The sequence below is a fragment of the Dermacentor andersoni genome, chromosome 11 (genome assembly GCF_023375885.2).
Source record: "Dermacentor andersoni chromosome 11, qqDerAnde1_hic_scaffold, whole genome shotgun sequence".
NCBI classification, from domain to species: Eukaryota; Metazoa; Arthropoda; class Arachnida; order Ixodida; family Ixodidae; genus Dermacentor; species Dermacentor andersoni.
Genome location: NC_092824.1, coordinates 119,379,052 through 119,403,308, shown reverse-complemented (window position 1 = coordinate 119,403,308; position 24,257 = coordinate 119,379,052). Strand labels below are relative to the sequence as shown.

Here is a 24,257-nt window from a genome sequence, read left to right as displayed (position 1 = left end):
TGGGCAGTCTGCTTACTTTTACCGATGTTAATGTGCTCTCACATTCAGTATGAGCTGGGAAACTGAGTAGCGTTAAAACGGCAAATACAGACATCAGAACGACAGCAAACTGCGCTATTGGGCCTGTGTTGTCGTTCTAGCGCTATTTATTTTCTCAGTATGACAGACCGATCAGCCCGAATGAATGTCTCAGTATTAGCTGCAACGCACGAGTCATAGCCGGAGCGCTCTTGGCGTTCGCCCGGATAAAAAGAAGTGTTCATAGAATATTGGCTATTTCAGCAATGAGGGCATATCAATTCGGGCGCTTTCCGTCGCCGTCTTTCTTCTGACGCGAAGCGATAATGCAGCAAACCGCAGAGAAGAATCGATGCGCCATGACAAAGCACGCCGCGCTAACCGCGGGTATAGACGGGCTCCTCGGAGAGCGAGTGTGTTAACTCCTCGCGACATAGGCGCACCGCATCCAAAGAAAGCAGGCGACGGAAAGCGAAAGGATTGATACGCTTTACTAGAATGGCATTGAGCTTCCTTGAACTGCCTTGAGAGACACCGGATGATACGTGGTAGACGGATGAATTGTGCTCACTAACGGGATGTATACACTATGATTGGAAAGGAAGTCCCTTTATACACTCAAGCACATCATGATAAATATTAGCCTTTGCTAACTTTTATTGAAGCCTGTGATGAGGGAAACCGTCAAAAGCTTTAAAAGTCATGAGAAAGTGCCTCAAATTGTAAGCCAGTGTCTATTGATGTACGCGGCGAGCTGCGTTGCACACCAGTATCATCACTAACGGAAGCTGTGCTGATTCTTGAATACCGTCATCTTTTGGATAATTTATAACTTGAGAGTGTATTATGTTCTCGAAGTGTTTGCAGATGATATTAGTTAAAGATATTGGTCAGCGGTTAAGAGGTGGTATATGGCCTCAGACATAATGTGTATTCATCAATATACACCGTTCCTCGAGTCCGGCGTGTTCTCAGGGATCGCGAAGAAAGACCGGAAAAGTTAATGTTTATGCTGAGCGGTATATTCTTCTATATTTTGTTGTTAAACCCAGTGCAGTCAGATCGCAATTTATTTACGAAGGAAAATAAAGTGTAATTCCAACCTACAATTACTTCTGGGAAAGAAGTGTCGGAAAAAGGCATGCATCTTGGTAAGAGCTGCTCGGCAGGACGGAACACAATGAAAAGGAAAAGAGCACAGACATGGCTGTTTACTTACTTGACAACGTCATGCACTTTATTTATGAGAGAGCCGACATTTTTTGTTAAGTCCAGTGATAAGTCTATTGCCTTTCTTCGTGCCCCTTGCTGCTGCGCGGTACCATATCGAATCACTTGCGCCGGTTCGCCCAGCTACCGCATTATTGCCCTCAAATTCAGATTCAGACGTTCAGATGGCGGAGAAAGTCGGCTTCTTCGCGGCGCTCGTTGGTCCCGGAAACTCGAACGCCCGTGTGCGCACTCTGTGGGTTAGCTAGGAGGGTCGCGTGCACTCTTCGCCAAATTCTAATTGCAGCGTGTTCGTAGCACTCAAGGTGAACAACTCCGCCTCGTTCGTCTGCCCCGCCAGGAAGCTCGGCGCGGACGCAGAAGGGAGCGAGGCCGCAGCGTAAGTTAGCGGGCACCTCACCAGGTGCCCCTTTCGACGTCCCGTAGAACAGCACCCTCGGGGATCGTTCCTCGCGCCGCTCGGTCCACGCTGCGGCCGGCACTCCCGCCCGGCCCCGCGCACACTTGAGCCCCGGCCCCCTTTTTCTCGGCCTGTCGTGCCGCCTAGGTGTGTTGTATATGCGCAGACGGGTCATTCCTGGCCGGGCGCGTGGTGCGGCCTATTTATGGCCGTCGGACGCGCCTTCGCGGCCGTCACGTAAATCTCGTCCGTGGACGCGTGCCTATATATACTCCGCTACACAGCAACCGCGCAGCGTTGCGCTATGCCGAGGTGCTTGTTTGTGGCGCGTAGCACGATTTAGTGCCACATATCGGCACTGCGGCACAGTTGACACCATTAGTGGCGCACAGAGTTCGCGTAGTGAAATGCGTACGCGCGTCGACTGACAAATGTGTCGTTTCTAGTTGGTCAGTGTGGTATTTGGGAAGCGGCTTACCCTAGAAGCCGAGGAGAAAATGTGAGTACCTTTCCGAGTCCGGGCGCCATTGAGGATGTCTAGAGGTGCACTCCGTTACCGTTTGCGGAGCGATACGTGGCCTAGGAAGCAACGTTCTCAGTGCGGCTCGCAGACGGAAGTTTCTTCTTGATCTCCGCGAAGCAGCGAATCGGACACCGCGATAAAACAAAGATAATCGTCAGTACACCTAACTGAAAGTGAAGCGCAGAACCTTAGTTCTCCATTTCTGACGACACGGTGGCGGGTGCACGCAATGTGTCAATGCTGTCGCCGAGCCGAGATCCCAGGCACCGTTGTAGCGAAGATGGCGAGGCCGCCCTCGTGCGCCACGCGCGCCTTCGCGCCGGCCGCGCTTCTCCGCCGGTGGCCCCGCACTTAACGAGAGTCGGCGATGCGAGAACCTCGTCTGGGTCGGGTTTCGTTGCATGACCGCCATTTTGTGAAGCGCAGTCACTTACGGCGTCCGTTCGGTGGTCGTTCGTCTCCTGTTTCGCTTAATGTGCCGTGAATAAAGAGGAAAGTCTTCGCGGCCAATCTGGAGTCCGAGAGGTCCGTCAGAATCGATATGCTTTATCATCCAGAAACTCGGCAAGGACGGGAACTGACACACGCAAAGAGAATAGGGCAAGGTTAGCGACGTGAGTGATGCAATGACGTGAAAAATCACACTCTCTGGACTCTTCAGGCGCAGTATATAATGTGTACAGCATCACATGTTTTCGTGTCCACAATGGAAATTCCGCTACATCGTGCGCATTATTATTTCAACTCTTTCATCTTCCTGTACCTTGTTTAATCCGACTTCTTCCGCACGCACTATAAATTTGCATTAAGATTGGTATAAAATTTCTGCCAAGCGTTATCACTTGGTGGTGGACGCTGTTGGTAGATCGACACCCTCTTTTATCTGTCATTCCTCGTACTTCTCCTCCACATATTCTTCTAACGTCTCATTGATTTCTGTCTTGCATCTTCTTTTTTTCTTTTGCTGAGCGGTCTTTATCTATCGATGACGACCTCGCCATCGTGCCATGTTTTCGCATGCTGTTCTTCTTCTACTTTAACACATTATCGATGCACGTAAGGAGACGCTTTCCGTTTAGACTGACTCACTTTTAATTTTCCCACTCTAGTATTACCATATTTGAAGGTTTCGCCTTACCGAAGTTTGTTGATTAGAGAATAAACAAACTTAACTTTTATATGACCAAATCTTTTCCTTTTCCTTAAATGTTTTCCTTAATCTGGGATAGCTTTACTTGTGTGCCTTTCTGTGTCGTTTCTGCGTACAACGTATACTCATCTTTAAAAATGCCGTTTCGTTCTTTGGTTACCAAAGTGATTCGGGCCTGGCTCGTGGGCGCAAAGACGAACCTGCCATAGTGAATGCAGCCAAGCGTCGTGCCGTCGTTCCAGGCTGCTTCTTCCCGACGTCTGGCGTCTCGGTTCCTCCCCACCTCTCGCCTCGTCCGGCTAGTTCCCCAAAAGCCGAACGCGAAGTTGTGCGCAACGCCATCTGGCGGTGACTAACGAAGGCGCCTGTTGAAAAATGGGCTATCCGGCTCATTCGCGGGTCTCACGACAGCGGCGCCCTTTTGTTTCGCTGTTGAGGTTTTTTTTTTTTATTTGGGACTTTTTTTGATGGCGTCATATGTCCCTGCGTGGGATTCCCCTATTTCTGAAGGTCTCTGTTCGTGTCTTGCGCCAATCTATTAAGAACAGACGGGTAATTATCTCTTTACCCTCCCTTTCTCTCTCTCTCTCCCTCTCTCTTTTCATTTTCTCTGCTAGTGACATTTCGTTCCCGTTCGTTTATCTTTATCGTCTCGTTTTCGCTCTCTGCCATCACACATGACTTCGTTTGTTTCCTGTTCTTCATGCGTAGAAGAAGAACGCACTGTTTTCGTGTTTTCGCGCTTTTGCAGCGCTGTTGCAGGGAGAAACCGAGCAAAGACCGAACTACTGTGCTGCGACTGAGCAAGAGCGCCGCGAGCGTAGTATACCTCGTGCGCGTCTGGACGTCTATTTGTCTTTCGCGGCCCGGCAGAGGCGAGATAGGACACGTGTTACGCCGTGGCATTTGCGGCTCCATTTTTCAATACATAGGTGTTGTTCGACGAAATAAGGCAATAATGATAAGAAATCAGAGGGGAAAGATTAGAAGCTCGCGATTTCGTAGTTCTTTCCGCTCCAATGGTTCATGAAAGTTTTCTACTGGTGCACCTGTCCTAAGTCATTTTGCCCCTTTTCTATTTTTTTTTACTTTGGATACATAACTGTCGTGAAGCCTCCCTTTATTTTTATTTTTTTATTTTTTTTTTTTCAGGTTATGCCAAATTTTGGCGGAGTTGGATTGCTTCAGGATGAGATGAGACATGACAATCGTAGGTTCCAGTAGGGTTGGGTATAGGCTTTAAATATTGCGTCTCTTATGTTTCGATTTCTTTCTTCTTTTTATGTTTGTTTTTATTTTTACTGAATTTTTTTTTTCTTAGCTCATTGACGGCTACCCTTCGCGCCTCAACTGATAACATTTTGATGGACGCAAACATGGTGCTCCATCGCTCACCTCTTAGTTCACGGTTTAAAAGTTGAAACGTTTGAGCTCGACTTGGTGCCTAATGTGGTGGCTCCATTGGCTGTCTAAGCCGTTTCTGTCGACGGATAGCCTCAAATTTTAATTTACTTTAGAGAAGCCTTCTTTCCTTGCAAAGTCGTCGTTGTTACTTCCTTTTTCATAAACGATATAAAAGGTAGCACTGTGTATGATCGTGAATGGCACTATAGATCTGTACATTTGTCTGAGAAGAGAAAGCCTCGCGTCACGTGAATGGGGATAAAAGTTAACGCACTGCAGTGTTCTTACAGCGAAGCTGTTAAAGGCTACTTTCCGCACTATCGTGTCCGCATGTAGAAAAAGAATTCTGAAGATAATGCAATACCGGGCCGACCCGCAGCGTTCGACATTAAGGGGGCCCACAACACAGCTTCGCTGCTCATCCTTCTTCACAGAGTGGAAAGGCACTCAGCTTTTTTTCTTTCCGATAGGCGAACTTGAGGTTTTTCTAGCTCTGAACTCATTTACTGCATAAGCAGCACGCTCCCGCAACAGCGAACACCGCTGTCTTCTCATGGACAACATGTCCTTTACGATGCGTACATCGTCGTCTTAGTCCGCTACGGTATTGAATGCTGTGGCCTCCGAAATACGTGGCCAGATGTAAAAACAGGTGTAGCACCCGTGCTACACCTGCTTCACTGACGGTAGCCGCTGAGAGGCACTTTCAGCACAGGTATTCTTAGTGCGATGTGAGAAAACTGCAGAAAAGGGATTGGGTGCGAAAAAGCGCAAGGCAGGAGGACCGGGCCTATCCAGAAACAAATAGCTGAGGCGAGCGGAGAATGAACGTGGCTTGTGGAGGAAAGACGGTTTATTATATGCGAAAAGTTGAGTGGTCGGTGTATGAGTTGGGATCGGTAATGTAAAAATTGGTAGCTAGCCCATGCCATCGTCCGACTCATCCACGCTGGGGATGTTGTTGAAGTAAATAAAGAACAGATTCTCATCGAGAGCGAAGAGTACTGCGTTTATTTACAATATCTACATGAGGAGTAATTGATGTGCATATGCCTCTAAACGAGAACTTTGTTTGTTAGATGATGGAAGCTCCACCTATCTGCGAGGAACAGCGTATAGTAGCTGACTTGACCGTAGCTTTGTTTCGCGCTCTTTTGACAGAAAGGTTCAATGGTTCTCGGACTTGGAAACGCGGGGAAGTGAGCTCGACCACATCCCAGCTTATCTCACGATTGAGGGGCTGACTAGTTCCAAGTTTTCCGGAGCCGTCCAATGCACCGACTGGCCGAAATTTAAATCACTCATGAAAGAATGCTGTCCAGACGACATACGATCCAGCCTAGGGGACGCAATAAAAGATACCTTACAGGTTGCCACACATTCGATTTTGAAAAGCTCCGCACGCACCGAATGCGACATCGAGTAAGAAAAACTTCCGTCTATTAGCCGCCGTGAGGAACGAAGATACAGACGCACAAATTTCATTTCATTTCATTTTTATTTCCTTAAAGACCCCCTGCAGGGGGTTTTACATAAGGGGTGGGTTTAACGTGAAAAAGTAAAACATTTTTTTTTCATGATGACAGGTGGGATGTAACTTTTTCTAGGAAGGTTGATGGACAGGTGATGGCTACAATTTCATGGGGAAGGTCGTTCCAGTCGCTTGCTGTTCGGAGGAAGAATGACTGGGAAAATGTAGTCGTACGGGCACGTTGGCGTGAGACTTTCAGCGGATGACCAATTCGGCGAGACGTGCGTGATGGCGGTGCGCAGATGTATGGCTGCTGTCTGAGCTGGGAATAATAAAATTTGTGAAATAGGCACAGGCTAGAAATACGGCGACGGAGGGAAAGACTGCATAATTGGGAATGTAGCTTGAGAGATGAAACACTGATATAGGGCGAGTATGAGCGGTGAATGAAACGGGCGGCTCTGTTTTGCACAGCTTCTAATGAGTCGATGAGGTAAGCTTGCTGTGGATTCCAGATGGCGGATGCATACTCAAGTTTTGGCCTGATTAATGATTTATAAGCAAGTAGCTTTACATTTTGAGGGGCGTCGTGAAGATGGCGTTTAAGAAAGCCTAGTTTTTTATTCGCAGATGATATTAGCTTTGTTACGTGCTCGCGCCATGATAAGTCATTGCTGATAGTGATACCGAGGTAAGTATTCATTCAAATTACATTCATGGTTTGAGATTGGCCAGACGCACAGAAGAAAATACTGCGTCCTATGAAGAAGCTGGCTTCGCAACGATGGATGTCTTTCTGCGAGTCTCTAGATCCCCGAAAGCGTTTGTCTTTTATATCGAGAACTGTTCGTGACCTCCGTGCAACCCCTGGACAGAGCCACCCATGTATTTCCTTGGCTCTTTACCCACAATACAAAGAGATTGAAGTTTTTTAGAAACGATGGAACCCAGCCTTTAAGACGCAAACACCAGGAGAGAAGTAGGCAGACACACGTGTGTCTGTCTACGTCTCTCCTGGTGCTTGCGTCTTAAAGGCTGGGTTTCATCTTTTCTAAAAGTATGTACCAACACGCCCAGCAACATACTATTCTAAGATTGAAGTCGCAGAATCCTTTTGTTGGAGGATTACCGGTGAAGCAAGCTCCACTGGAACGCAGACTCCCGACCACTTACCATTCTCACGTGATCCTTGTATGGAGTGCCCTTTTTCTCTGGACGAACTAGAGGCTGCGCTTGCTTTATGGTGGCGTTCTTCAGCGCCAGGACCAGATGGCATTGCATACCGCGCTTTGTGTAACCTTGGTGAACGGGCTCGAGAGGCACTCCTGCTCCTGTACAACGACTCGTGGCAGACTGGCACAGTTCCCCAAGAATGGAAGACAAGTCGCCTCATTCCGCTTCTCAGAGCTGGCAAGTCAGCTTTGGACATTGCGTCATACCGTCCGATCGTGTTTGCTAGTTGTGTAGGAAAAGTAATGGAACGGATGGTTCTAACGCATCTGGAGTGGTACCTAGAACACTATGAAATTTATCCAGACATGTTGACAGGATTCAGGTGCGGCCGTTAATCTATAGACCACGTTGTCGACTTGCTAACGTAGGTCGAATTCCAGAAGGCCTGTAAACGCTTGTCTGCTGCCTTGTTTCTAGACGTTAAAAGGGCTTACGATAACGTTACCCGTGAAGCCACCCTTAAAGCGTTAGAAGCAATAGGACTTGGTGGCAAGATATATCTCTGGGTTCGTAGGTACCTACAGAGGCGATCATTCTACGTGCTCACCGTGGATCGCCCGACACTCCAGTATTACAGTAGCCGCGGAGTCCCTCAAGCCGGAGTACTAAGACCAACGCTTTTTAATATAGCCCTTATTGGACTACTCGAGGACCTGTCAAGCACCGTTTGACTCTCTATTTGCGCCGACGACATCTGTATCTGGACGTTGGGGGGCGGGGGGGGGACACGGCTTCAGCTTTGCGCTGGGCTTCAGAAGGCGGCCTCATCGACATCACGCTACCTTCGTGAACAAGGTCTGGAGGTGACGTGGGAAAGGTGTGCAGTGGTGGCATTTACCCGGAAGCCAATGTCTGCATACGCCATATCAATCAACGGACAAGTGATATCGTCCTGGAGAAGTCACAGGTTATTGGGTTTTGTGATTGACATAGACCTGCCCTGGATTCCTCACTCGAAGCAAGTGAAAAAGCAACTGATTGCTATATCTCATCTGTTCAGATTTCTTGCAGAAAAGAAGTGGGGGGTGTCCACATATTCCATGTTACAGCTCTACAGGGTGTTCCTTGTTGGGTTCCTCCGGTACAGCCTAGCTGTAATATCCAATTTGTAGTATGCTGTAATACTGTAATATCCCATGTACGCAAAACCAATTTACGTATAGTTCAGAGCATTCAAGCCCAAGCTCTGAGGATATGCCTTGGATTACCACGCAGTGCTTCAATAGCTGAAACTATTGCCATTGCTCAAGATTATTCAATCACGACCCACATCTCCGTCGAGACAATGCGTGCACATGTCAGGCACATTGCCCGCATCCGTTTCCACCACCTCGCCGCACTCACCGTGGAAAGATTCCGCGACATTTAGCACAACTGTCAGTGCATATCGTGCCTCGCTTACATCGGAGTACACACCTGCGGCAAGGTCGGTGTCTTCTCCATGATGCTTGTGTCGTCCTGAAGTACACCTCAGAATTCCAGGTCTTCAGAAAAAGTCAGGTTTGCCACCGCTTGCACTAAACCAATTGAGCTTGCTCCTGTTCAAAGAGAAATATGTACACATCTATACTGACGGATCGGCCACATCGACCAGTTATGGGGCTGCTGTGCTCATACCGAGAAGAGGAGTAGCACTGCCATTCAAGATGTCACGTGTCGCGACGTCCACGGCTGCGGAACTCCCGGCTCGGCGCAGTGCACTTCAATTTATTGACTCAGAGAGTCCTGGTACGTGGGCCATGCTTTCCGACTCGAGACCGGCTTTGCACAGCACGTAGTCAATTCTCAGACGTCGAGCTCACGAACAGCTAACATACACAATCATCAAACTTCATCACGACGTCGAAGAGAAAGGCCACGAAATTATTTTCCATTGGCTACCTGGCCATTGCGGAATCAGTGGAAATGATCAAGCAGACAAAGCTGCTCGAGAGTCGCATCAAGAACAACAGAGCGTTCCCATTCCTCTTTCCAGAACCGACGCTGCAAGGCAGCTTCGTCACCTGTCATGCAAGCACTCTTTAACAGAGTGGAACACCCCAAATATAACGCTCACCAGGTTGTACGAACTGAACCCTGCGCTCCAACTCCGACATCAACCCGGACTTCACCGACGTGAGGCATCGCTTCTACACCAGCTGTGGTTGGGAGTGGCTTTCACGAAGGCGTACACTACTTTGATTGGAATGACCGACACTGCTGCAGGTGATATCTGCGGCGCGAAAGAGAACATCGAACATTTATTGTGCAATTGTCATCGATTTCAGTGGGAAAGACAAACATTATCTATTGCATTGCGATGACTGGACCATCGGCCGCTGTCTGTGCAGGTGCTACTTGAAGACCGTCCCTACCGCTCGTCGGCCCAGAAAGCTATGAAGGCACTTTTGTCTTTCTTGAAGGCGACTGGCCTATGGGAACATCTTTGACTCGCTCAGGCCCGCCGCGTGCGTGCGCGAGCTCACCGCGGCTTTCCTTCCCCTTCCCTCCGTTTCTCTATCTTATCTTTCTATTCGCTTTTTCCCGTCCCCCAGAGTAGGGTAGCCAACCAGACGCATTTCTGGTTAACATTCCTGCCTTCTCTCTTTATTTCCTCCTCCTCTTACATGAGGAGTAGGGAACGTTACGTCTCAACAGTCTGACATGACTGCATTGTACACTCTTAAGCAAAACTACGCTTTTTGGGTCGTATCTTGCCACACAACATTAATCGTCATCTGTCTTGTTCGCTGTTCCTTTATTTAACGCTGCGATCCCGGTACTTCCAACTCACGAACGGCATGCGCGTTATCAGCATGAGAGAGCATTCTCGACAGGAAAGTAGCGGGCGCAGCATTTTGAAGAAAGGAAATGCAAGCAAGGCAGATGACGATTATTGTTGTGTGGCAAGATACGACCCAAAGGGGTGTAATTTATTTAAGAGTAGCACACGTGAGGAGCCGAAAAAGTCCGCTTTAACCCCCTTTGTCCTCTCTAGATCCCTAGACCAGGGAAGCTGCTGTGCAACTTTTGCCCAATCGGAGCGTCCAAAGTTGTCGAAGGCGTTGCTTTTGAGGGCGAGGGTGCGCTGTTGTGCTAGAGCTCCCAACAAAGGTTCGCTTTGCCGGCATGCGGCTGAAGCCGGGCGCCGAACGAATTCGCCCGGCCCGACGGCGGGTCGTGTTCGGTTTACATCCGGTGGCGCCGCCGGAGCGGCGCCGTTGAACCACTTCACCGGGATCGCCTGATGCAGGTGCCTCTCGTCCATTCGTCGAAATTCGCACAGCAACCCGTGGTGGGTCCTGATTGGAGGTTCGAGCCGATGGCAACTGCATCGACTCCTGTGGTTATAAAAGCCCGAACCACGGGACGACGACGACGACAGCAAGCAGAGGCGTGCTCCCGTTTCTCACCGCACGCTTTAGTGCGAGTCCATTATGCCCCGGCCTCTGGGCCGTTCATGTAACGCCCTTGTACATACTCCATATAAATGTTTCGTTTAATCACCGTCGCCTTGGATCCTCCTTCGCAACAGTGGCGGCAGCATTGAGACGTCTCCGTCACAACAGCGCACAATCACTCCAGCACCTTTTTTCACTGAACACACACGAAGGAGGGGAGCTTCGTAGACAGGGACTAGCCCTGTTTACATGAATGCGACAGTGGCGCATCGCATTTCCAAGCGCATTTGGGAAAGGCGATGCGACGCCATTTACATGTAGCGCATTAACTCTCGCGAGAACGTAGCGCCACATGGTGTCGCATAAGGGAAGTGCAGCCGACTTCCGATGTAACTGGTTTCCGGTAGTGAGCCGAGTGCATGTTGGTGGCTGAGTGCCCAGACATAGTTTCACGTAGAGCACGCCGCATAGTTTCACGTAGAGCACGCTGCGGCGAGCGAAGTTGCCGTGGGGGACGCCATTTTGCTTCTGCTTCGGACGTTGCTGTCTCGCAGCTTCACCGACGCGGCAGTCCCGCAGCTAATTCCTTCCCATAATTCCTAATGCGACGATGCTGCGTTTACATGCTCCGCGAGAGTCGACTCGCGCCCGTAAATCTACCCTCGCCTGGCGCATTAATGCGATGCGCTTTCCTAGCGCATTACCCCTGTTTACATGAATGCGATGCGCTAGAAATGCGATGCGATGCGACACTGTCGCATTCATGTAATCGCGGCTATTGTCACGCTTTACCCAAACCGGCGTGTCTTGGTTCCAGGGATGGCTCCGCCATTAGCGGGTTGGCCTGTCGGACGGCCTTGGCGGCTAGCAGTGGTCGTGAGCAAGTGGCGTAGAACGCCCTTTTCCAGGAGATCCTTGCTCCCAGCGTCGGGGTCGGTGGCCGAGTGACATCCAGTCAATCACGTGTTTTTCAAAACGTGTCTCGCCATGGTGTCGGCACTGGTCTGTCCGATGAGACGTATTGTTAGCTTCACGAAGCGATTTGTCGCACTAGGGCAGGAGAGGCTGGACAGTCACTTTCCAACGCTGGCCGATCGGAACGTCGGCCAGAAGATATGGTGAGAATTGTAGAAAAGGAAAGGAAGAATGTAGAGATAAAGAGAAGGTAAGGACGTGACGTCATCAGAGTAACACGTATGCTTTCTCGCAGTTTAGACATAAATAGATTCATAGGCTATAGGCTGGTTGGTGTGGCATCATGGGCAGTGTAGCGCAAACGTTTGCCTCTATTCGGGGACCATCTTTTATTAGTTTTGTTTTCCTTCTTACTTCGATATGACAACGAACAATTAAAGAGAACCGAAAGGGCATAGAAGGGCTACCAGGCGTGTTGCGAATTGAGAAGAACGCTGTCATCAATGACGCTGCTCGCCTACTGTTTTGTTATTCCACCACTTATTTATTTATTTATTTATTTTACCTTGTTATCTCGTAAGCAATGAGGGGATTCTCTTCCCCGTTGCCTTTCTCGGCGAGCACAATCAGGTCCGTGAGTCGTGAGGACAGCGACATGTCAACACCATTTCCTCTTTAAAGGTTAAGTGAATCGATTATTCCCGGGGTGCCTACACGCGGCGCTGTTTCCGCCACGGCCGTCAGTCGCCGCGTTTGAAGCGTAATTCGTTCTTTTTTGTTTCTTCTCGACCGTTTTATCGATGACGCCGTGCCTGCATGTTCACGTTTTCTGCGGCGTAGTCGCATTGTTCTTTCGCGACTCTTGTTTTCTCTGCGTCGTTCTCCCCGGAACTAGTGACCCGTCGTCGTCGTCGTCCCGTGGCGCCTCAGTCAAGTCACGTCTCAAAGCGCGCGCAGAGGTGTTCAAGAAGCTGCCGCTCCACCGCTCCTCAATTTCTAATGGCGTTCTCGGCCTCCGTTTCCTTCCCGACCCGCGGCCGCACTTTCCCCGCTGGTATAACCACCCGCGGCGGCGCAAAGGGACAAGCCAAAGATGCGTGCGTACTTATATGTACTGGCGCATTTGCCCCGAGGAAATTGGCTTTCGCCCGTCTTTGCATAATGGAATTTTAAACAGACTGCACACACATGCTGGCTTGCACGATCAGTCTCCGTACTTGTCGCTGCCCTTTCTCTACTTTCCTCACTCGTTTCTTTATTTTCTTTTGTTTTTTATTCCAGTCGTCGGCTAAGCGTCTGTTCGTAGTGTGGTCACTGTCTCACTAAAAGTGTGCAGCGTTATAGATGCTGGCGTGCACATTGGTTAATATGGCGAGCTTTCAAAGCCGTACGCGCATATTTTTACGGCCCGATGGTGTACTTGAAATGTGGGAGGACGCCATAGTGTAGACCAGCCTAGGTTGCTTAACGATGCAGGAAATGACCAGTGCACGAACGTTTTCGCGTTTTGCCTTCGTCCAATTGAGGCCGCCAACGCATAGTGTCTAACTCGCGACGCTGTTCTGGTACCAACACTAGAGCCACCGAGCTGTTTCCGCGGCTGCGTGCTTCGCACCGTCCTTTGGCGTCATTTCACTGGCTGGCGTCGTTCGGTCGGTTTGCTGACCACCGAACAACGCCAGGATGCAAGCCATTCCTAGTGGGCTGTGTTTATGCATTGAAGCATAAACGCAAGTACTGCGCAGGTATCTCAGCGCCTCTGGCCTACTGCTGATGAACCCTCAGTCGTATATTTCATTCCCGCATGGGGCTGCCGCATTTCAATATCAGCTCAAGGCAAAATCGCCAGCTTACGTTCGTTCAGCTGTACGGTAAAAGCACTAATGCGGACAACGCTATACCTGCCAAATGTTTGGTTAATTAGGCCACGCCAACTTACAGCATGCACTAACTCGCGAGAGCTTTGGCGCCCGATGGCACTGATTGTGCTTTTAGTGCGTTTTCAGTTATTCGATTGATTAGTGGAATTCTCGACTGATCGTCTCAGAGCGCTATGGTTCTGCGACCTATTTTGTGTAAGGTACTTTTAAAGCTGCATTGCAGTGATAATTCTGTCACGTGGCATTTATTTGAGCCAAGTTATTTTAGAAGTTAAACGTAGTTGCTGTCTTGCATGATCTTTTGAGCACTGTTGAAAATACAATATTAGGCAAGACTGATCAAAATATATTATCAGGCCCTTTCTTTTATTTCGGGCAGCTAGCGCTGCGGTATCGCTCGATACAGAGAGAGAGAGAGAGAGAGAGAGAGAGAGAGAGAATTGTACTTGTGTGCTATGGAGCGCGCGACTGGGGCATATATGTGTGTTTAAGCGCGGCATAGATATGTGCATAAATAAAAACCTGGAGCCCTTCCTTACGTGGAAATTGCAGCAGTGGCTTAGCGAACTCGTCGTCTTTGAGCCAACACCTGTAACTGTCTGATTTGTTCGTAGCTTGGCAGCTCTTTGTATCCTCTCGCATCACGCATCTAGCGAGCGCTGTGCCAGGGAAACCCCTTGCAGTAAGAGTATTATGTCCCTAACGACAAGTGAAGGCTTTGTCATCATCATCGGGTCGCCCTCTTTCCGGCGCAGAGCCGTAACAGGTGCTGAGTTTTCGCTGAAGATCAGGCCTTCTGTCCAGGGGTCGAGTGCTCTGTCATTTACCTCACCAGGTGCAATGGCGCGTGTCAGGCTCCGTTACATACCGCAAAAGTACACAGGGAGGCCACTGAGACCAATAGCCACCGCCGTAGCTCAATTTATGAAGCACTGTTTAAGCACCGCGGACTTTTCCGATTCGGTCCGCGCAGGCACATTGCTTTATATTGTATACTCTGCTTCACATTAACGCACTTCTAATTGTAAATCCATGGGAACATACTATCAAAGTAATTCAGCACATCCGTGTTTTATTCGGTTTTCGCAGAGTGTAGGCCCTCTTTTTCATCAGGAGCATGTTGCATCAAGAACTGTTTTCGCCGGGTGCGAGTTTCTAATATTTCTAGTTCCACGGTGGCCGAGATGGAGTTTCATGCTCGCGATCAACATTAAAACACAAGCGAAGTCGTCCAAGTACTTTTCCTTCCCGCCTATATTCCCGCTTTCCGAGTTGACAACCTTGATGTATACTTCGGAACTGAAGCGTGACGTTGCCTTTCGCCCTGCCCGATCTTCGTTCCGTTCTCCGTATACCTCCTCCTTTTTTTGTTTGCTTCAAAGGGCGGACTCTGAAAACTTCCCGCCCCCTATGCAGCCTTTGCTTTCTCTTTCCTCCTCATTTCATGCGTGTCCTGCGAAGCTCACCTTTCAGTTTGAGCAGTCATGAGTTCAGCTTTATTTGCGTCTCCTGCTCGTATCGAGGGCCACTCGCAGTTCTATTCGCTCTCGCTGGGCGTTTCCGCTTCCTTCTAATATCGGTGAGCGCAGTGAAGTGTTCAGAAGCCTAGGCACCACCGCAGGCGTAATTTTGACTGCCGCTCATGCTGGAAACGATACGTCGCGAGAGCTGAAAAAAAGAAAGAAAAGAAAAGAGCGGCCATCTTTCACCCAAACTTCAACATTCTCACTTTTTTCTTCTATTTCCTTTAAGGTTTTCCTCAAGATATCTTCCTCACGGATCTTGCGAATTTCTCATCAGTTCCCTACCGGTCTGTACGCTGTGTATCGTCACTCGTATGCGATCCCAGCGCTCTGCTCGGCCCCTACTGCTCTAATCTATGCCGTGTTGGCCTATGCGCTTGTAATTATTCCTTTTCTCTGTGGCTTATTTGCTTTCGGCGAAGGAGTGTGCATACCGTGCTTTTACAAGTGTTACGTGCGTGAAATTTTTTTTAGATTCTTCGAAATAAACTGTAGATGTGATATAGAAAGAGGAAAGAGGAAGAGCCAGACTGCACTGACTTGTTCTGCTATACTCTAGGAAAAGTTTGCGCCCTTTGGGATTTATCTTGTCCCACAACAATAATTGCATTCTGTATTTCGCGCCTTTCCTTTCTTTAGCGATGCGTGCCAGGTACTCCCAGGTAACGAACGGCACGCAGGTTATTAACGTGCCATAGCATTCTCGACAGGAAAATAGCGAGCGCAGAGTTTCCTAGAAAACAAGCGCAACCAAGGCAGATAACCATTATTGTTGTGGGACAACATAAATCCCAAAGGGCGCAAACATTTTTAATAGTGTACCGCGAGAAGTTGAAGCGAGCAGAAAGGGGGGAAAAAGAAAAGAAGGAAATGGAAAATGATAAATTGCGAATGCGAGTTATTTGCCAATTTATATGCGGCTTCACAGGCGGGAGAACCGCCTCCGATAGGGCGTGCGTAAAGCTTCTGCGTCCGTGGGTTATCTATTCTCAGAAATAAAGCTAAACTTAAAAAAAAAGCGAAAGGTGCTGCATGTAAAACATAAGTAGCAGCTTCTGCTAGACCGGCACAAATCTCTTATTTGGTCGTCGCATGCTGCCAACTAAGTCACTATAATCGCATTAGTCTTTATTTATATAAACGATTTCTTTCAGAGGTTAACTCAACAAAGATGTGTGTTTATGTGCAGAAGGTTGCGAATATCCGGGCGTTTTTCGAGGGCTTCTTCGAAAGCCAGTATCTCCAGTGTCGTGTCACGCGATGATATCTGTGGGCCCCTGTTTTCGCCGAAAGATCTACAAGATTTATCACCATCGGCACTACGATCATGAAAGGTTTCAGACATGGCTGAATGTCCTCAGGAGGGCACTTTATCGGCGATATATATGTATCGATGCATAAATGAACAACGGAGTGGGTACATTGTGTAGTAAGGTTGCGGTTCCAAGGTGGCGCACACATAGACACTCACAGGTAAACACAAAACTAACACGTATCGATGTATCTGTGTTTCACCTTAGCAGCGCAGCCATACACCATAGACATGTCAACCCATCTAGCGCCGCCGTCGACGCACTTATGAACTGCATCGGCTCGAGATTAGGAGGGCGTCGACTGGCGGTCATTGTGAACTGTCTCCTATGGCTTCGTTGTTCAGCCATATCCACCCTTTTGCGGTTTATTTTCGCGTGTAATATATATATATATATATATATATATATATATATATATATATATATATATATATATATAGTGAGGGTCACGTCTTCCACCCCTCTCTCTCCTCTTTGCGTAAGATACGGCTGCAGTGGGCGGCATCGACGAGTACTTTCCCCGATAGCTAAGGGTCGTGGCGAACTGCTGTCTGTGCTTTCGACGAAAACTTAAGCTAATGCCAAGCACCTGGTAGGTAAGAATAAAATAGGGACTACGCTCTTTTGTAATTCGACCTTATCTTTATCATGCCTAGCGTTTCATTCAGTGAGTGCAAAACGGGTATAAAATCGGGGAGTTTATTCCCGGAAGCCCTGCATAGCTGTCTTTGCGGAGATGGTGATGAAGCTCTTGATAACGCCGCTTGCGCGAATGGGGCATCTAATAGTAGAGATGGTCGGCCGTTCTGCGTCAAATTCATTAGTAAGTGAATAAAGCAGTGGCACGTGTTCCGGATTTATTTTGCACGGAATTTTCTTCTGCAGTTATTTACAAGGCTGACTTGGACAATGACAGGTACTTTCTTTTCTTGTTCTTGATGTTCGTTACTTAATGTGCGAAGGTACAGACAACTGCACTTTCTGTGCACTGTGCTGACTGTGCTCAACAAAATACGGCATATTATCTGCGCCCGTGCAAAATCGCGTCGCCTTCACCCCCTTGAGACCGAGGTACGGATTGTGTTCGTCTTTCGTATATGAAAAGCTGAATGAAGTTTCCAAACCACTTTTGACCACTGGCACCATGTGTACTTTACTCTCCGTTCCAAAATCAACACTAGCAATTTATCTACGCTAGCGTTGTGAATCGAAATAAATGAGAAAGAGGTGTCAGAGCAAATCCGTTTTGTAGTCAGCGTGGCACAAGAATGATAAACGTAAGCAAACGGACCTAGTTTGTAGTACACGTTTCTCGCCTGTTTTATCATGCCACAGGTGGTGTTCACAAGAAAAGTTATTACGCTAGAATCGTTCGCAAAAGCAAGTGGCAACCAATCGTGATGTTGGACATACTAATCGCGAATGCAGTTGTCTCAATACCAAACAGCTCTTATGGGCGATAAGGTTTGTGTAATCGGGCCCAGTATGTTTGATGCGTGATCTATCAGCCCGAGCTACCCTAATCAAGTCTCGATGCACGCTTTGTCTTCCTTATACTTTCTTGAGCAATATTGCCCGGCCACTTTCTTTTCGTACGCAGTTCAACTAACGAGGCCCTCATTTCCTTGAGTATTCTCGTTACTTGTGCCAGGAATAGTTCAGTTATTTTGGATTGGTTTCGTTCACCAATTTGATACAAAACTTGACCGTTATTGCAGGAAAGGTTCCCAGCAGAAAACGCAAACGACTCACCGATATTGCCACATTCAAAACTGAACAGGGCTCAGGCAGTCTCACTGCGCTTATTGCAAACAGGTACATATCCCACACCGTACACCATTAATAAAATATATCCAGAGAGGGAGATTAAGATGGACTGCAACGATTGTAATGGCATCATTGGAATCAGACATATGCTGGCGTGGTGCCCCGCGATTCTCCCCAACCTCGTTGAAGAATGGACACAGTGGGAGAAAAGGATTCAAAGCCCATTGTTTCAGGACCAACTAAAGGCCGTCCAGAGAGCCCATGATGTCGCTGAAAGGCTTGGCCTGACAGTGCCAACGTGGGAGCGGCCCGCCTTGACTTAAGAAGTCGAGCCTCCGGACCTCATTCAAATAAATGTTTTCACACACACACCGATGTGTCGGTAACCCCTCCCTCCAGGTCAGCGTTTTCTGCTGGAAACCTTCTTGCAATATGCATCCAATTAGTCCAGGCAAACACCATTCCCATGGTTCAGTATACTTTGATTATAAACTTATGGCAATGTACAGTCTTTTTCAAAAGTATACGGGTTACGTTTCCTTCGACGGCCATGCTGACTACAGGCATTCTTGTGGGGTTCCTGTGGTGTGCCAAAAGTTCCAATGCCCTGGGTAGTGAAAATCTATCTCGTATTCATCCTACAGAGGTCTCGAGTATCAGGTGCGCCACGGGGAACCGCACCACACAGCCGACTGACATATTCGTTGAGGCCGCGGAGTGGCCCGTGTACTTTTGACAAAGGATGTAGTCTTCGCAACTGTTTCACAGCTACTTAGGAATAAAGAAGGAAGGTTGCTTCAACGCAGAAATCGGGCGCTTACATCGACGCACCTTTGTTTGCAGCGGAGACACCGGAAAACTCTCTGCATTAAAGTTTCGAATGAATGAATGAATGAATGAATGAATGAATGAATGAATGAATGAATGAATGAATTTAGGAAAAGGGATTTCGTTGCCTAAATGGGGCAAGGGAGCCAAGCTACGGAATGATAGTGGGGTGACAGTGGGCTCTGGCAGTAAAGGTCTCCCCATAATGTGGCGAGTAAATCATCCTTAAAGTGCTGCTCGTACTTAAAAAAGCAGCTTCTAATAGATCTTATGTTTTAGGAAGAGTTGCGCCTAAGAAAGAACGCACACAGGAAAAAACTAAGTAGACGAAAAGAGCGCAAAATATCACCTGGGTTTATTTGTGTCGAATCTGCATATATAGGCAGTGTTCACACGTGACAAAAACTACAGGCGTTTTCTACCTCGTTTTTTCTTCGGTGTGTTCTTTCTTAGGCGCACCTCTTCCTCCAACATACTCATACACCAACTCGCCCAGCAAAAATTGCTTCTAAACTTTTTAACGAATCTTGTCACCTTCCAAAAATAATTTTAGTGCGGATGCTGTTGTTTCCCTTAGTGTAAGGTAATATGTTATTTTGTCATGTTCTGTTACCGTAGCTGAACCGAACAACTGGCTTTTAGGAGTCTCCCTGAAATCCTGTCGCACTGCACTTACCAGGCGCGAATTCGTTAGCTTAAAAAAAAGAAAAGAACAAAATGGTGCAAGAAACGAAGACACTAATCTGGCAAAGAGAAATCCGCAGCGCTGTCGCTATTTAGGCTCAAACGCCAGCGTTCATATAGAAAACAACGCAAGGTCAGACACACTCAAAGAGAATCTACGTGGCACGGACCAACATCTTGCACAGGCATCACCACAAAGAAAGGTGTTCATGGTAAACCGAACCATACCAAAATTAACCACACTGTTGTGAGCATGTTACATGTGGAATCCTATTCAGTGAAACCACAGACCAACCGAAGGCTGACTCAGGCATTGGTCACCTGAATGATGATTATGAAAAGCTTCCGTAATCTTACAGTGCTTGACGTGTGTTGTGTATTGTACTCAGTTCATCTGTGGCAATCTGTATATTGGGCAGGTTGGCAGATGCGTCACTGTGTGTTTAAAAGCACTTGCGGGCTGTAAAATATAATGCGTTACCTCACCCAGGCTAGTACTGCAGGTCTGGTAAGATCTTAGTGTCATTCAAAAAAAAAAAGGGAGAAACCTGTGATTCTGTTTAAAAATGGGAATCAAATTACTCCTCACGAAAAGAAGCACCTGCGATTAGCGCTGGTCACAAGCTTGCGTTTATAAATGAAATTTTCCTCCACAAAAAACAGTGCAAGCATTTTATGCTTAATACCATTTGTCACCGAGGTACCATCTTTTTTTTTTTCTGGACTGCTACGTTTTTAAGCCAAAAGCCACATGAGCGCTGTCGCACATCTTTCACAGCTGGTTGCGCGATCACCGAAAGCGGCCGTTCCGCCGCATGGAGCAATGACCACGTGCTATGCGGATTGCTTACCTTTGAGAAAGGCTGCGCCTCGCAAGTGTGGGGTGTAACCTACTTTAGTGAAGAGAAAAGCAAGAGGCGTCATCAAAGTCTAACTGAATCGTGGTACTACACTGGCGCATACCTCCCGCATGGCTTGTTTTGGTGTGTTCGTGCGTAACGTTCAGCCTCACCGTGGTCTTCTTTTTCTTCCTTTTTTTTGCTTCCTCCGAGTTCCTTCTATTTGAGATCTAAGCGTTTCGTTTTTGTCTCAGACAAGTTTTATTGCGGACCATCTTTTCTCCCTGATCGCCTCGTTTTCGCTTCATGGCCTCTTAAAGCTCTCCGGTCCATTCTTCCTTGGCAGTACATGCTATCGAGCATTGATTTTCTTTCCTGCCATATATACCGTGCTCCAATAGGGCCTTGATTGTGATGTTTTTGTTTGGACCTGCTTCGTACTTTATTTCTGCCATCTCCTAGACAGAAATAAAATCGGCGCTTTCTTTGTTCTGTCAAGGATAGTATCCATAGCTTCCCCACTTTCTTCTGGCTTCGATACTTTCATTTCCTTTAGCGTGCTTATTTTTTTTTACCGGAATATTGTGTTAACATTCTGATGCACTCTCTTTTCCGCTTCACCTCTTCTGTCATCATGCAAATCAAGTTTCCAGCGCGCTTAATTTCTTACTCTAGAAATCACTATCCGAAATTGCATTTGTCTACATCCGTGATGTGGTCTTTTTTCCTATAATCCGGCAGCGTTCGGTACAGAACCGTGGAGAATTCCTTCTGTTCTCACTCCAAAATTGAATTCATTTCGGTGCGCGCGTTCAATTCAACTTTTTTTTTCATTTTCGTTCCATCGCGTCACTGCTAGGACTGTGTATTTTACTAGGTTTTACGCACCATAGCCTCTTGGGCAATGTTCCTTGCCCCCTTGAGGTTTTTCGCAGTGTCTGGGTTGCTTTCTTTCTAGCATATCTTGCTATGTTCCTGGGTGTTCGTCGGCTAGCAAACCTACGCAGCATCAGAAAGGAGTGTATGTGCATGCGACTGTGACGGCACGAAGACGCGGCGCCGCTACTATCATTGTTGCGCCAAACAAGAGATTGCGTAATACGTCCGAACAAGTTTGTTGGCTTACGTGACGAAAGCATGACAGACCCAACTGACGTGAATTTTTTATAAGCGAAATTGATGTCTGAAAGGGAGTTTTCTTTTTAAGTTTTGACCTTGTGGGTATCATGGAAAGTGGCTTATTGCGAACAAGGGGGCCAACCTACAAAGCTTTCGCATTTGAACAACTGTTTCCCATTGGTCTATTCACTTTGTACATCACATGTTTGCTTTCACGTTTGGCCTGGGCCATTTCCTACGGAGCCCTCTTCCTTAGGAACTGCTTTGTGAATATGGACCAGATGGCCTAGAGCGCATGTGTACTCGACCGTTATTTGTGCCTACACCTTTGCTCCCTCACTAGATGTTCTTGCAGACCGTGTGTTGCAGCGCCCCCTTTGTCAATGAATTTTTAGGTCGTGCCCCTTTAACAGTCTGTCTCTGCTACAGCTTAGCAGTTTTCCGATAGTCATTTATTCAGAAATATAAAGTAATGCAAACTTCAGAGCGAGAAAATAATGTCATGAATATGCCGAACTCTACATCCATCTGACGTCATCCCCTCCTGATAACTTCCAAATAGTTATGAATATGTCGCATCAGGCTGGAGAGGCTTGCCTCTCTCGCTTCCCCCGTGCGACGTCAGCTGGGCTTATATCGGCGTTTCTGCGTTACCCGCTCCTCCTTTTTCATATCTGTCAAGCTCGCTGGCATGCTCCTTTAATTTTCGTTTGGCTAAGAATGATATCCTTGTTTCCAGCGCTTTTCACTTGGCTGATAAATAGTGGACTCGGACTTCTTGGTCGGCGGGACGTTACTTCGCATAAGAAAATGTTGCGACGTCGTTCTCGCTGAAAAGATTTTGATTCGTAATCACCAGCTGACGATCTTACGTCTAGTGCAGCATGAACGCCCCTCCCACACAAACAATAATTAAACATCTTCTTTAATGTTGTCACGCGCAAGCTAGTTTCAACCTATGCCTGCAGATTTTCTAAGCTCGCCACCCCATCCAAACTTGTGCCACCATGTACGTATAGTCTGCGCCTCTTTTCATGGGGCACCCATTTGTTACTATGGCTGCGGTGTTGTCCTTCCTTCCGTTGTCACATTGTAATCGTGTGCGTCGGTGCGCTGACGAGCTTTGGTAGCGCAAACCGGTTGTACTGAGGGACAAAGCGGGGCAGAAATGGTGGAGACGACGAAAAATGTAAATAAATTTTCGTCGCTTTCTGTTACGGTGCGCCGCACTCGCCTGCGGCATGCAGGCCTCCGCGTTGTCTTGACCGCCTTGTTGTTTCTGTGTTCTGGACGTCCTTGCGCTCGTGCGCGGCTTCGCACCGTCGGCGAACCGAGACGGCGCCAGACCGGCCGAGCGTGTCCGGAGCCGGCAGAACATCGCAACTTTTAGGGAGCGCTAAAATGAACCCGAAGAACGGGCGGCAGCTGGGATTACCGAAAGCGAATGGAGTTTGAGTATCCCACGGATGATGACGTGGTCTAGTGTAATGTTTGTTTTTATAGGTACAGTAACCCCTCGTTATAGCAAAATCGATTTATCCGAACTATCGCTTTCTTTGAAGTTTATCGGTGTCCCAACCAGGGCGTATGGATACCGGTTTATTCTGAGTGTAGTGACGCTGTATTCCGCCTAAGGCGTAGCGTGAAATCTACATTGCTCGGCAAATGTGGTGAGTTTCTTCGCATCAACGTGGAGACACAAAGAACTCTGCGAAAGGCACTACACCATGTGGCGGCAAATCCTGGGATTTAACGGACAGACGACGCAGCTGTTCACAGGTGTCAGCACATTTTCGCCCAATCCCACCAGTCGCTATCTAGCGCGGCTTTGTTTCAGTACAAGTTGTACCAGCACCCGCACTTTTGGAGTGCACGTACCGACATATTATGGCTCCTTTAATGTTTATCTGCTTTTAACGAAATACCGCTTAAAACGAAGTACATTTCATGACCCGAGGATTTCGTGATAATGAAGACTCACTGTATATATTGTACTGGGTTTCTTGTTCTTTATTTTTATCTTTACTTCGTCCGTAATAGTCCGTCATGTGTTATTCGCTTTGAGCTTCACGCACAGACCTTGTAGTTCCGCGTCCTCGTCTGTGTTCTACGTTTTCCTCTGCTTAGCTCTGCAGCTGACAAATTTATTTATGGGCTCTCTCTCTGGCTCCTTATATATATATATATATATATATATATATATATATATATATATATATATATATATATATATATATATATATATATATATATATATATATATATATATATATATATATATATTGTGTGTGAACATTAGCCAATGGTGTAAGAGGTCACAGCATTCGTGATGCCTGGAATTCGTGATGACCGCACTAGTGAGCGCAACCTGACCTGTTTTCCCAGCACCAACTTCCCCGTTGGCGATCTGGCTGAAAAATGAAGCCTCGTGAATATAATAATTCACGTGCATTGTGCAGCGCGAAACGCTTGGCGTTACGGCGACCAGCGAATGGAAAATGTTTCCTCGATTATTTAAGCAAACAAGACACCATGGAAACTACAGTGAATGATTAAGCCGAGCGGTGCCAGCGTCGTATG

At 47.6% G+C, this 24,257-nt stretch overlaps 1 protein-coding gene across 1 annotated transcript in view; it reads left to right on the top strand.

Annotated features, from left to right (window-relative positions):
• LOC126539638 (tyrosine-protein phosphatase 69D-like) overlaps positions 1 to 24,257 on the top strand; it is a 111,895-nt gene that overhangs the window by 2,629 nt on the left and 85,009 nt on the right. The window lies entirely within an intron of this gene.